Below are 15,554 nucleotides of genomic sequence, written 5' to 3'. Positions count from 1 at the left end.
GGGGAAACTGGGAAAGGAGAAATTCGCATGTAAATAAAGAAAATATCTAAAATAAAAAAAAAAAATTTCAGTTAATATGTTTGGAGTTATTTTCAGTATTGCTGTAGACAAACACCTACATAAGACTGTTCAATGATTATTATTGTTTTATATCAAACAACTTTTATAACACTCAGTTTTATTGTTGTAATAGAAGGGGGTCTCTGGGAGGAGTTGGGGTACAAAAGGGAAAGAAGAATGTGATGTAATTCTATTTACTTAAAATATGTTTTTAAATGTTAACAAATTCAGATAAATTGAAAAAAAGAAAAAAAAAGAAATTATGTATCTTTTCTCATCATGGAGCAATAAAACTCAAATCAATAAAAATAAAATCCAGTAGTTGTTCAGCCCACGGGGCTGGATATCTCAGCTGGCCTTCAGTATACACTGGGATCCCAAGGACGTAGGATCTAATGCCAGTGAAGGGAGGGACTTGCTAGCAAGGCAAGAACAAGCAGGCAAAGAGAGCAAGCTTCCTTCTTTCATGTCCTTTACAGAAAAATGTGGCTTAGGGCTGGGGAGACAGCTCAGAGTTAAGAGCACTGGCTGCTCTCCCAAAGGGCCTAGGTTCAATTCCCAGCACCCACAAAGTAGCCCACAACTGTCTGTAAGTCCAGTTTCAGAGGGTCTGACACCGTCACCCAGACAAAGCCACAGGCAAAGCACTAATGCTCATAAAAAGAAATAAATCATAAAAAAAAGAGAGAAAGGTGTGACCTAGACTAAAGGGGGAACTTCCCACCTCAAAAATCTGGATTAGAAGCAGGTCTTCCTACTTCAAATGATTTAATTAAAGTAGGAGAAAAATCCCTCACGGGGATGCCTGGTGAGCCCCCCAGAACCCCAGCACTGGAGAAAGCAGCATTGAGGGCCCTACTAGCGTGCTGAGTACCAGTGGAAGCCCCACAGACGGACTCAGTGTCATGCAGGGTCCATATAGCGAGACAGCCAGCTTTGCTGCCCTCTCAAGGGGCACGCTGAGTGGCTGTATTCTCTCCAGCGGCAAGGGAAAGTACAGCCGGCTAGAAGTTCAAGCCGATGTCCAAAAAGAAATTTTCCCCAAAGACACAGCCAGTCTTGGTGCAATTAGCGACAGCACAAGCACTCGCGCTATGGCCGGTTTCGTAATCAGTTCCTACAACCCACAGGACAGAGAGTGCAACAATACAGAAATCCAAGTGGACATTGAAGCCACACCAAGTCACTATCAATTGGTGAGTGGCAGCAGCACAGAGGACTCACTCCACGTCCACGCTCAGGTGGCAGAGAATGAAGAAGAGGGTAATGGTGGTGGTGCTGGTGAGGGCAGCGGGGGCAGTGAAGACGATCCCCTTTACAAACACCAAAGCTGTGAACAGAAAGACTGGTCAGCAAGCCTTGGGACATCAGCCTGGCCCAGCCTGAGAGCATCCGCAGTGACTTGGAGAGCTCTGACACGCAGTCGGATGACGTGCCAGATACCACCTCAGATGAGTGTGGCTCACCCCGTTCCCACGCTGCAGCCTGCCCCTCCACACCTCCCAATCCCCCCAGAGTCCATGGTGCACTGAGCCCAAGTGCCCACAAGAACCTCACTGCTCCAGCTGAGGGCCAGACTGTCTTGAAGCCAGAAGAGTATGAAGTGGAACGAAGGCCCCTGCTCTAAGAAGCACACTTGTTGTAATTGCATCTTTTGGAATCTTTTTTTGGGGGAGGGTGGGGATTTATGTATTTTGTTTCAAAGATTCTCTGGTCAGGGTTCCCCCCAGGGAAGTTCTGAGAAATTTGCAATTTCTTACCAGATTAAAAAAAAATGAAATTTGGCTCTAGTATCCCTCCCCCTATCTTCTAGGTTTTTAGTTTTAATTTATTGGCTAAAATGATGTTGGCAATCTGTGAGGTGTGTCAAAGAATGTACGTATGTATGTGTGTATATTGTATATATGTTAACACTATTGATGACACATTTTAATAAAGAATTCTGTGGTAACTGAAAAAAAAAAAAGCTCAAGCTCAGCTGCTTGGGTTTTTGTGAATTCCAGATGTAGTCAAGTTGACAACCAAGAACAACCACCACACATAGACAGCTCCCGCCGTTTGGTCCTCCAGGTCTGCTCTCTATCCTTCTAGAGCTAGCTCTCCAGTGGCATGGATAGCATTCATCAATCAGTACTTCTTCTTTAGGCTAGTGGTGTCAGCCAACCAAAGCCCGCAGTGGAAGCTAAAAGGGTAAGAGGGAAATGAACCTGAGACCTACCGTCTCTGCTTCCCTCCCAGTGAGCCGATGGCTGCCATCAGCCATCTTCTCTCCAGACACTTCCTCTGGGCCTTCCTAGCTCTCCTAGCAGCAGTAGTAGTAGTTTTCATTACTTCCTGGTTTCTAACCTCCCACTCACACTTTATCATTTGTGCCTTTACACTGTGGATGGGTTTTTTAGTTTTTGTTTAAAATTTTTATTTATTTCGATGCATGTGTGTGAATGGTTTGCCTGCGTACATGTAAGAGCACCATGTGATTTTTTTTTTTTTCAGAAGTCCTGGAGCTGGGGTTATGAATGGTTGTACCATGTGGCAGCCCAGGTGCTCTCTAAAAGCAATACATACATGTCCTCAATGGTAGAACTATTAATGGTAGCCCATATGCTGTGGTTTCATATTTCCTATTCATGTCGTGTGCGCATACCATCAAGTTCTTGTTGGGACCATGACACATGCAGAATCATAATGTTCTCTGAATAACGTACTAGATGATCACATGTGGCTTGGGGTAGACCCAGAAGGTAGACAAGGGGTGAGTTCAAAGGCAGGGAGAAAGACAGTAGAGCGGAATTGAGGACAGACACGTATTTTTCTCTGTTGAGATATGCCCCATGCTGAATCCACGTGAAGATGTTAGGTGTGTGCTTGGGGAGGAAGATTCATCTTTAGAGATGGAGGCTTAGAATCACTCATCTTGTGCCACCAAATCAGTCTAGTATTGACATAGAAGAAGGGGAATTCCAAGTATGAGGCTAGCCTGTGCTACACAGGGTGACTTCATCTTATTCATAAAATGCTGCCACTGCCACTGCCGCTGCTGCCGCCGCTGCCGCTGCCACCACCACAGGGAAAAAAAGAGAGAGAGAAAGGAAGGGAAGGAAGGAGAGAAGGGGAAGGAAAGGAGGAGGGGAAGGAGGAAGGGAGGGAGGGAGAGAGGGAGAAAGGAAGGAAGGAAGGAAGGAAGGAAGGAAGGAAGGAAGGAAGGAAGGAAGGAAGGAAGGAAGGGAAAGGGAAGGGAAGGAGGAAAAACAAACGCACTTATGGGTGAGAACCCAAGAACAGATCTCTTAAGATAAAACTCAAAATTTAGCTATTTGCTACAACACTTGAGGAGACATACCCTTAGCCAGAGCAGTTTCCAGGGAGTTGGGTTGTGGTATCGAGACCTTGGGAATTCCAAAGTGAAGGGAAAGAGGCTACAGAGGCCTGCAGCCAGCAGGTGGTAGAGAACGACCAAGTGTCTTAGTCAGGGTTTCTATTCCTGCACAAACATCATGACCAAGAAGCAAGTTGGGGAGGAAAGGGTTTTTTCAGCTTACACTTCCACATTGCTGTTGATCACCAGAGGAAGCCAGGACTGGAACTCAAGCAGGTCAGGAAGCAGGAGCTGATGCAGAGGCCATGGAGGGATGTTCCTTACTGGCTTGCTTCCTCTCCCTTGCTTAGCTTGCTTTCTGATAGAACCCAGGACTACCAGCCCAGGGATGGCACCACCCACAATGCCCCCACGCCCCCCCCCCCGCCTTAATCACCAACCGAGAAAATACCTTACAGCTGGATCTTATGGAGGCACTTCCTCACCTGAAACTCCTTTCTCTGTGATAACTCCAGCCCATGTCAAGTTGACTCACAAAACCAGCCAGTACACCAAGGAAGAGCCAGAAGAGTGAAAGGACAGAGGAGTTTTTCATTTTAGTCTTTTGACATGGGGATGCCTGTAACCCAGGCTGGCCTTGAACTCCTGATCTTCCTGCCTCCACTTCCCAAGTGCTAGAATTACAAGAGTTCTCTATGATGGGAGGATTTTTAGATGAGACAAATATGAGAGACTCTGCATTCATAGGGGTAATTTTTCAGAGAACAACAGTTTCTGGCAAAGAGGACATGAGGACCCCAGCAGGTTAGATTTGGGTAGACAGGATCATACCCTTAATCTGTAGGGGGATAGCAAATCTACATGAACAAGCGGATGACTCTTGGACATGAGGACCAAGTTAAGACATTTTATCACCTCACATTTCTGAAAAAGTTAATAAGCTGGAACTTTTGTGAGGGCTTTGACAGTGACAGAAGAGAAAAGGTAAAAGGCAGAGCTTGTATAACCAAAGAACCAAGCGCAGAGGTGTGTTGTACCCAAAGCCGGGAGGTGGTAGTGCAGGCCTTTAATCCAAACACTTGGGAGACAAAGGCAGGCAGATTTCTGAGTTCAATGCCAGCTTATTCTACAGAGCAAGTTCTAGGACAGCCAGGGCTACACAGAGAAACCCTGTCTTGAAAAACAAAAACCAAGCAAGCCAAAGGACTTTGAATACAAATAACCTGACCAGGGGAAAACAATGCATACCTTCTCCCGCTCTTTTGCCCTGCCCATGAAAGTTAACAAACTGTCAGTTGAGAGGAGGAGGTAGTGGGAAGAAACCACATTGGTGTCAAGTACTCAGATGTGATGATGTGACGTTTTGTGGACTGTGACTCATATAAAACAAATGGAAGTCAGAGAAGATTGAAATAGTATGTCATTAAATTGTAAACATACATAGAGTAACAGTATACTACACACACACACACACACACACACACACACACACACACACACACCACTTAATTACTAAAGATTAAACCCAGGGTTTCATGGAAACTTTTTACGTCTGTGCTAGCTTCCTAGACTGGGCATGGTTCTATTGCTGCAATGCTGAAGAGCAAGCCCAGGGCCCTGGGTGTGCTAGACCTGTGCTCTGCCATTCAGTTATGCCCCCCCTCCCCAGCCCTATATATATTTTTTATAAAAATTCAATATATTTTCAATATATTTTAATGAGATTTCTCTTTCTTTTATGGTGTTATAAATTCCGTGGTCTTGCTACATCATTTCTACCTTAAGACAGAGAGCTATTGTGAGAATGAAGGCTGGAGGATTGTGCGTTTGAGTTCAGTCTGTGTTAAAACAGCAAGTATAGGACCTACCTGGTCTACACAACAAGACCTTGTCTCCAAAAAACCAAACCAAACAAAACAAGAAATCAAAAAGCAAAATTAAACAAAATAAAAAACATTTAGGCTCTTTTCAAGACGTTTTCCTATTCAGCAACACTACCATGAGAAGCCTTGTCTATCTGCTACTTTACATGGCTACCTATAGATAGGACACCTGTACTCAGAGTGGCTGGGCAGGAAGCACATGCGGTTATTTATTTGATACTATATCAATTTCCTTTCCACCTCTACAACAGAATGTTCTAAAACTTTTCATGGTTTGTTTGGTGGCAAATATTCCATATATTGCACTTTTTAAAAATTGGTCGTTTCCCTGTCTGAACAGCTGCTATTTGTCGGCTGGCACATTATTTAATATTCCTAGAAGCAGAAAGACTGCAGTGAACCTTATTGAGGAAAAAAAAAATCTGCGTTAGTTTGGTTTTGTTTAGCTGTGAGTTTTAGTGCTGTTGGATGTTGTTAGGTTAAACAAGGTGTTTCTAAACATAAATATATGAAAACAATACTATGTATTGGGTTAACAAAGATGCTATGAACAAGGGGGTCATGAGAAACTAATCGTGTATGTTCCCGAAACCCAATGATTCATAATGTTCACAGTGATTTTACTGATTATGAGTTACAATTATTTCCCAGTAATCATCGAGTTTTAGAATGCATACACATGTAAACCTACATACACACCCATACACCTTTCCACAATCCCCTGCCCTGCTCCTCCACACTCTCATGAGCATGTGCCCATATAACCATAAAACTGTTCATAATTTATAAGGTCAGTTTTCTGGTTATATTTACTTACATCACGTGTTTGTGTGATTTGATTAAAAAGGGATCAGGTCTAAAGTTAAAAGTTAGCTAAAATGGATGACAGGAATAAACACCTGAATCCAGGTGTCACCTGCCATCTGGTCTGTGCCCCCTGCCCCTCCCACCCTGAGCAGAAACAAGCTCACACCCATCTGCTCAAACAGAACCCATGTGGTGAAGAGGAATGGAGTGACTACATGGCCACTACTCCAAGGAGAAAAAGACAGCCAGGGAGTACACTTTCACTTCATTCTTGAAATATTTATCTGGGGATAGTGCAAGCCCCTGGCCTGACTTACAAAGACATGCCTGGAGTCCTTCATTACTAGATCTATGGAATTTTTGGTGGGACAGCTAGTTATATTTTTGGTGTCATATAAGCTATGCAAGTCACTTTGGGCAACCACAACGAAGCTCACCTTAATCCAGCTTGGCTAGGACTGACCCCAGATGAGTGAGAATCTAAAATGAGGGATATTTTGGCAATTCTTAGATGAAATCATCCACAGCTATATTTTAAGAGGGGGCTGAAAGTTGTATTTTTAAAAAGCAGCTTCCACCCGAGCTGATGATGTATGCCTTTAATCCCAGCACTCTGGAGGCAGAGGCAGGTGGATCATTGTGAGTTTGATGCCAGCCTGGTCTACAAAGCAGGTTCCAGGACATCCAGGGCTATGCAGAGAAACCCTGACTCCACCGCCCCTGCCCCCCCACCCCCCCAAAACCCAACAGCTTCCAAACTGGAAACCACATTTCAGCATCCCAGGTTGTCAAATCTCAGGTGGCTGGTTTCTAAATCCCGACAGCAATAGCTTTACACAATGGCACCAGACAAAGGCTCCTCTGGCCCAAGGTCTTCAGTGACAGCTATCTGACTTCTGCAGTAGATACAAATCTGTGACCTATATGCAAATCATGCCTGATGACGCAAACCTCACGGTGTGGAAGAGACGGGTAATGAAAGCATCCAATCTGACAAGCACTAGATTTACCACTCTTGGGGCAGTTAGCCGTTAGCATTGCCAGGGCCGGGAGCCGTATTGTGTGCATGGATGTGTGCACAGTTCTTTGGGGGTAAGAGCTTGCTCTCAGCCACCTCTATTGGATACAGTGATATTTTGTTGACCTTTCAGAGTCCTGTGAATAATTCTGCTTGTGTGAGTTCAAGCGTTCTGGAACTGCATTTAAAAAAAAAAATAAGGAAGGGCTATCCGGGTACCATCCCACCTGGGGCTCCATCCTGTCTGCAGATACCAAACCCTCAACACTGTTGCTGCTGCCAAGAGACTCTTGCTGATAGGAACCTGATGTGGCTGCTTCCTGGGAGGTTCTGCCAGCACCTGACCAATGCAGATGCAGATGTTTTGGGGACCCTGGTGGGGGAGCCGGTGGGAGGACTGGTGAACGCTGTTGGCTGGCAGGACCACCCAGTGCTCTTAGGTACTAGACAGAGGAGAGTACAGGGAGGGATCGCTCCAGATACATATGTAACAGAGGATGGCCTTGTCTGACATCAGTGGGAGGGGAGGTCCTTGGTCCTGTGGAGGTTTGATGCCCCAGCGTAGGGGGATGCTGGAGGGGTGGGGCAGGAGTGGGTGAGTGGGTGAGGGAGCACCCTCTTAGAGGCAAAAGGGGAGGAGGGAGAGGGAAAAATGGGATGGAGGGGAAACAAAGAAGGGGGTTATCATTTGCAATGTAAATGAATGGAATGATTAATAAAAAAGAAAAACAAATACACATTTATTTACTTTATTTTATATGTATGAATGTTTGCCTGCATGTATGTATGCATACTACATGTGTGCCTGGTGCTGAAGGAAGGCAGAAGAGAGTATCAGGATCCCTGGAACTAGTTGTGAGCTGCCATGTGGGTGCTGGGAGTCATACCTGGGTCCTCTGCAAGAGCAACAAGAGCTCTAAAGCATGGAGCCTTTGCTCCAGCCCCCAAATATTCCTATACTTACCATCGGTTATTCCAAATGCTTGTCTTTATGTGAAATAAGAGGATTTTTTTCATCATCTCTATAGTCCAATGATCATATCTGAAATGTCAGATGGATCTGTTGTTCTTTGGTTTTTCGAGACAGGGTTTCTCTGTGTAGCCCTGGCTGTCCTGGAACTCACTCTGTAGACCAGGCTGGCCTCGAACTCAGAAATCCTCCTGCCTCTGCCTCCCAAGTGCTAGGATTAAAGGCGTGTGCCACCACTGCCTGGCGGATCTGTTGTTCTTAAAGAGACCCTACAAGGCAGTGCTTATAGACTGAAATGAGTTGAGAAACAAATTCTCTGCTCTTCTCATCCCCTTGTCTCTCTGTCTGGTACGGATTAAATTATGACTCCCCTCCCACATTCTGTATTAGTTCTTTGTCTCATTGCAGCAGCAACAAGTCTGGCAAAAGATAATTAAGAAAGAACAGGTTTATTTTATTTTATTTTATTTTTTGGCTTACAGTGAAGTGGTCAGGATAGCTGCTATCTTGTTCTGATCTTACCCTGATTCCATTTTATGTCTGCTCAGGGATTTTTCTACCTCTACCTCTCAAACATGCAGTACTTTCCATGACCCTGACCATGCCCACAGGAACAACCAAAATATCTGCTGAATGCTTAGCCAAAACAAATGTCACCAGGTTCCCCTGACCGACACCTGGCAATGACATCATTTCGTTTCTTGCCTTTATAAATGATATACACCCGAGCTTGGTGCCAAGAGTTCTTTGGGGGTAAGAGCTTGCTCTCAGCCACCTGCTAATAAAAACTCTAATTTGACTTTATATGCACAGTGGTCTGTAGCTTTCTCAATTGGATTATAACAACAGGGATATAGTCCATCATGGAAGGGAAGGTACAAGAGGAGCTGCAGAAGGAAGCAGCTGGGTCATGCTGTGTCCAGAGTCAGGAAGAGACAGAAATGCCTATGTTCACTTCACTGTCTCCTTTTTCTTTAGTCCAGGTCCTCATCCCATGGAATGTTACAGCCCACAGTCAGAGTGGGTCATCCCACCTCGGTCAAGATAATCTAGACTTGACCACAGATTTGTTTCTACGGTGTTTCTAAATCACACTGACAAGGAAAATTCACAACCACATACTCCAGAATGCTAATCCCCAATATCATCATGCTTGGAGACAGGATTTCAGGAAGCAGTTGAAAACAATACAAGTGTCTTAGCTACTTTTCTGTTACTGTGATGGGTCACCAAGGCAATCTACAAAAGAAAACGTTTAAAGCATTTAACAGGTTCAGAGAGTGACAGTGCCTGACAATCAGGACACGGAGCATGACAGCGAGCAGGCAGGCATGGTGCTTAAGCAGTTGCTGAGAGCTCACATCTGATCATGCTCTGAGGCATGAGGCATGAGGCATGAGAGAGAGAGAGAGAGAGAGAGAGACAGACAGACAGACAGACAGACAGAGACAGACAGAGACAGAGACAGAGAGACAGAGAGATCTAACTGAAAATGGTATGAGTTTCTAAAACTTAAAAGTCTATCCCCAGAGACACACTTTCTTTAACAAGATCACACCTCCTAAGCCTTCCAAAAAGTCCCACCATCTGGGGATTACGTATTCCAACATGAGACCATGGTGGCCATTTTTATTCAATCAACCACAGTAGGGTAGTGTTCTAATGTGACAAGCTTCTTGACCTTCTAAAACAATGAATCTCAACCTGTGCGTCACGACCCGTTTAGGAGTCGAACAACCCTTTCATAGGCGTCACCTAAGACCACTGGAAAACACAGACATTTATGTTATGATTCATAATAGTAGCAAAATTACAGTTATGAAGTAGCAACAGAAATAATTGTGTGGTCTGGGATCGCTATTACATGAGGAACCATATTAAAGGGTCTGTCTCAGCATTAGGAAGGTCGAGGACCACTGTTCCAAGAAATGATCTCTCCCTGGTGTCCCCTTCTTCTCCTCACTCCTCTTCCCTCCATTGATAAACCTCTTTTACACCAGATCTCTTGCAGGGCTATCCCTTGGTATGGGCTGCCAAAAGTACTCGACTCCACTCCTGCACAGAGGCTGCCGTTCTTCATTATTCTGATGAAAGGAGTCCATTGTGTTTGCGTCCCTGCTTCTGCACCAGGAGTCAGTGCCCAAGATTTCAGGGTCTTTCTAATTGCTTGGGCAATACAATCTAGTCTACAAACAACAGGTGCTGGACAGAAACGGATGACACCATTACAAGGCAATTTCCTTTCTGAATAGCGTTTGGCAGCCGGGAAGAGCACATCTGTTACAGCGGTCTACAACCCTGAAGGCTTCGGAGGAGCCTGTGCTCTTCTGCTTGACTATGGAGTCTACCTCCTGCTTCCCTGGTAACACGAGAAAGGTAAATATCAGTGTTGCTGTTTATTTAAGTTCCCATATGGCAAGGTGGAGATACCTGGGTTTTGTGGAGGCCCATTCAGCAGCTATTTCCTTCCAATCAAAAGAGAAGAATCTAAGTCTCACCTCTGGCTCTCATTGGGGATGTGACACTCTAAGCCATCCCAGGCATTCCTTACGGTTGTCTCTTCCCTTCTAATTGGGCCTGACAATCACCTGGTTGGGAGTCCAGTTCCTGGAAAGCTGGTTCACCTGTAGACATACTAATCCTTCCTAGGAGGGTTAATACTCCTTACTGAGATAATATACTGCTTCTTTTCCAGGAAGCCCCTCCCTTTGGGCAGACAGTCGAAGCTCTCATCAGGCAGCATCGTAGAGCCTGATTGCTTATCTGAGTTCCTCTAGAAAAGTCTAACTTCTTTTCTTTTCTCTTCTCTTCTTTTTTCTTTCTGTCTTTTCTTTCTTTCTTTCTTTCTTTTTTTCCAGACACTGGCCCACAATTCCAAGCATGCTTTCCCTTACTTTGAACTCTGAACCTCTTTCACTTTCTGTGAAGCCCCGCCTGCTGCCAATCACGTGTACAAGGGCGTGGCTTACTATACTTCCTCCCTTCAACATCTTCCTCCTCCAGGCAGATGCCCATATTAACAACTGGCTTGTCCCGTTCTCAGTCTTTTAAACTCTTAATACAACTGTCCTCCTGCTTTCTTTGAAATCTGCTTACCCTTTTTTAAATTAATGAGACTAAGATCCCAGGACACTATTCATTTTCTCAGTAACATTGCTAACAATTCTCTAGGAGACACGTTGTTAGTTCCACCAGTCGAGAATAAAACCCCTTCTACAATTTTTGAGCCAAATTTGAAGCGAGCTTTATTAAATGCTGGCCAGGACAGTGGACACTGGCTAGATCATACCTGGGATTCTCAGAGAATGGCTGTGAATCATGTTAGTCAGGTGCTTATAAAGGCAGAACCCACCAGGCTACACACTTCGTCCAATCGAGGGCAAGCACACATCCAGATGTACTTCCTGCCTAAATAGTACCTCCCACCTACATGTGATCAAGTACATTCTGTGCGGTTGTAACTCAGAGTTCTTCTTTCTCTAAAAGACTGTAATGCATCCTGCTTACTGCCCTAATTAGGATTATTATTGCTATCATGAAACACCATGACCAAAGCAAGATGGGGAGAAAAGGATTTATTTGGTTTCTACATCACAGTTCATCGTCAAAAAAGTCAGGGCCAGAATTCAAGCGGGGCAGGAACCTGGAGGCAGAAACTGATGCAGAAGCCATGGAGGAGCGCTTCTTGTTGGTTTGCTGCAAGTGCTTTGCTCAGCCTTCTTATAGCACCGAGGACCTCCAGCCCAAGGATGGTCCCATTCACAATGGGCTGGGTCCTCCTGCATCAATCAATAGTTAAGAAAAATGCTTTACATGGTTGTCTACAGCTACTTTTTTTTTTTAAACTTTAAAAGATGAAATCTGTATAATGTGATATTGGTTTCTTATGAAAATAAGAAATAAAACAAGGAAGGACATGATTGGTCCTAGATTTGGTGGAGAAAGGCATTGCTATAGAATGTTCCTAGTGCCCAACATTAATTTTTAATAGTGATCTCTCCTAGCAGATATGAGAGAGTTTATCAGATCAAACTTCCCTGGGGAGCCTTACAGTGGCGCCTTGTGCTTTTCAGCTGGTGCTCAGAAGGAACCCCCTCCCTCTCCAGGGACACCTGAGACACGCCAAAATAATTATTTCAAAATTCATTGTTAATTAATTTAAATAATTATTGCTAACCAAGGTTGTCTTTAAATATTGTCTACTTTGTATTCCACAAAGAGCAGTGCCTTGCTTTGACACACTCTGCCAGAATGTGAATAGCTCTTCTAATGAGAATTATTTACAAAGTTGGTGCAACTGAATTCTGAAGAGAGCACGATTCATTCCTGTGGGAGACCAGAGTTGCATTAGAATGACATGACTCTAACGCTATGCAGTTTCCTTGGTGTGTATTCTAGTTTTCTACATTCTTACGGAAGCATGCTTTAGATGACTTTCTTCAAAATTCACTTCAGACTTAGCCAAATTAGACCTCAAACTGTTTCAGTAAGCACATTTCTTCCAAGTTATAAATGGATCAACAAAAATTTCTTATTATCTACTTCTCCAAAATTCAAGGACAGAGCTAATTTATAGAATAAATTTAAGTGATATATATATATGTATATATAAATCTCAACGAGCAAAACTTCCATTAACTCACTAAAAATAGAAGTGACCATTTGGTTTAGACCAGGCTACCTGGTCTACCCTTCCGCCAACCTTGAACTTTCCAGCCCAGGGGCTGGGCTGCCCGTGCCCCAGAGGCTCCTGCCTATGTAATCTAGACATGGTGGCCTCTCCTTCTCTTCTTTCTCTACAAGCATGCCCTTTCTCTCTTTCTCTTTCCCTTCCTGCCTCTGTCCCTCTGGTAACTTCCCTGGCCTGTTTTTGGGGCCAATGAATTCACCCAAGAGCTCCGCTTTCCAATAAACATGCATTTAATATAATCTAATCTGGCTAGAATTGGTTCATTTCACCAGCGGAGACATAGCCTATCAGTGACCCGAGGCAGGAGAATCTCTGTGAGTTTGAGAACAGCTTGATCTACCTAGCAAGTTGCAGTAAGATTTTGACACAGTTAAAATAAAACAAAAAACAAAACAAACAGCAGCAAAACCAGAATGGTAGTGCCAGAACTGGAGGGTGGGGGACCAGAGGAGCATAAGCTAAGGCCATCTCTGGGCTACATAGCAAGAAGCTGTTTCAAGACAAGAACGAGTACAAGAAAGAAGCAACCAGAGTCGGCATGTAGCCAAGTAGCTCAGCGCAGAAGTGCTTGCACATCGGGTGCAAGGCCCTAGGTTTAATCCTTAGAGTTGGAGGAAGAAGGTCAGTTTGTTGTCTGTGTTACTGCTAAATAAATGTACTTTGTGACTTCTTGAGACCTCCAGTGAAGAACAAGAGGCTAGAGAAGGTATTCAGTCTCCATGGCCACTGAGTTAGTCAATCCTGTGTGCATAATGAAACCTAACCATCAGACTACAGAGAGATTCCTGAATGAGTTGACTAAACACATTTGTGTTTCTGAAGGGTGGTGCCCACTGGTTTCTTGAGGACAGATGTTTCTGTGCCCCAGACCTCTCTGGTCTTTGCCCTGTATACCTCTCTGACGTCTATTTTGAATTCCTTATTATAAGATCAAGAACATTTTGGCTGTGGTTATGCCTACCCATGTTGGGACCTTTAAAAAAAATTTTTTTTCTACTGAGCTACATGTCTGTTTTTTCTGTCAGTTCCATATTGTTTCTTTGTTTAGTTTTGTTTTGAATCACTGTGGCTGTTATACGTCTTGAGATCTGGAATGGTAAGCCTTCCAGCATTTTTTCCTTTTTTGCTTAGAAATGTTTTGGCTATCCAGGATCTCTTGTGATTTTATATACATTTTAGGATACTTTTTTTTTTTTTAATTATTGCTGTAGATGGGGAGCTTGATTGGGATTTCACTTGAATCTGAAGATAGCTTTTGGTAAAATCATTTTCACAATATTAATTCTATCAATCTATGAACATGGGATATCTTTCCATTATCTAGTGTCTGCATCCCTTTCTTCAGAGGCTTGAAGTTTTCGTTTTAGAGGTCTTGACTTTCCTTGGTTAGGTTTATTCTTTGATATTTTAATTTTTTTGGGGGGTGGGCTACTGTGAATGGGAGTGTGTCCATGATTACTTTATCTGGAGATAAAGGCTATTTGGTATTGTGGGGGTATTTTTGGAATAAGCCCTCCATTACCAGTGAGAATGGAAGAGAGATGTGACCAGTGAACAGAAGCTAGGGTAGTTCCCGAATGGCTTCAGTTTTGGGTCCAGTTTGCGTTTTATACTTTAAACCACATTTTATTACACTCAAAACCACAAGGTGGGGGGCTGGCAAGCAAGGGAGATTTTGTAGAAGCCTAAGTGGTGACCAGCAGGTTACCAAGGCCAACAACCTATTGTAGCTCGTTCTCTCGGTTGTTCTGTTCCAGGTAGCTAGTGAAGTCAAGCTTAGCAAATCAGCAGTACAAGCAGTGCTTGAAGTAAATCACTAAATAAGTCAATAAATCAGTATCTGATAGTCTGTCTTTTTTTTTTTTTTTATCTTTTCCTACTTCATTGGGTTTGCAAGTTGATTCTGCAGGCTGCCACACTGATGAAATCGTTTATCATCTCTAGAATTTCTACGGTAGAACTTATGGGATCTCTTAGGTATAGTATATCACCTGCAAATAAGGATAGTTTGACTCTTTTCCCCATTTATACACTCCTTTAATGTCCTCCATTGTTCCACTTAGTGCTTTGAGCACAACATTGAAAAGGAATAGGAATAGCAGAAAGCCTTGTCTTATTCCTGACTTCAGTGGGGTTGCTTCAAGTTTGTCTCCATTTAGGACGATGTTGGCTGTGGGTCTCTCACAAAAAGCTGTAACTATGTTGAGGTATGTTCCCTCCGGTCCTACATTATCTAGGACTTTTTATCATGAAAGCATGTTGTATTTTGTCAAAGGCTTTTTTTTTTGCATCTATTGATACACTCATAGAATTTTTATTTTTAAGTTCATTTATGTGATTTGTTATATTTACTGACTTGTATATGTTGAACATTTCAGGATAAGGCCAACTTGGTCATGGTAGAAAATATTTTTGGTGCATATCTGCTTTTGGTTTACAAGTATTTTGTTGAGGATTTTTAAGTCTATGTTCATCACAGATAACATAGTATCAGAGTTCATCAGAGATAACATGGCCTGTAGTTTCTCTCTGTCTGTCTGTTTGTCTGTCTCTCTGTCTGTTTCTTTTTTTTTTTCTAAACTTTTATTGCATTATGTTGAGAAAAGTTACATGATTTCAATTTATCTGAATTTGTTAACATTTAAAAACATATTTTAATTAAATAGAATTAATTGAATTAAATAGAATTAATTAAATTGAATCATTCTTGTTTCCCTTTTGTACCACTGCTCCTCCCAGAGACCCCTCTTCAATACCTACAATATATTTTTTGTCATATTCCTTAAAATTTATAAAATATTATAACAATA

At 43.1% G+C, this 15,554-nt stretch overlaps 1 pseudogene; it reads left to right on the top strand.

The window, feature by feature from the left end:
• The window catches only part of LOC116089413, an 8,258-nt pseudogene extending 6,433 nt beyond the window's left edge, over window positions 1-1,825 (top strand).
• The last annotated feature ends 13,729 nt before the right edge of the window (window positions 1,826-15,554 follow it).

Source organism: Mastomys coucha, unplaced genomic scaffold (genome assembly GCF_008632895.1).
Source record: "Mastomys coucha isolate ucsf_1 unplaced genomic scaffold, UCSF_Mcou_1 pScaffold14, whole genome shotgun sequence".
NCBI lineage: Eukaryota > Metazoa > Chordata > Mammalia > Rodentia > Muridae > Mastomys > Mastomys coucha.
Note: the sequence above shows the minus strand (reverse complement) of the source record. Positions and strands in the feature narration are given on the sequence as shown.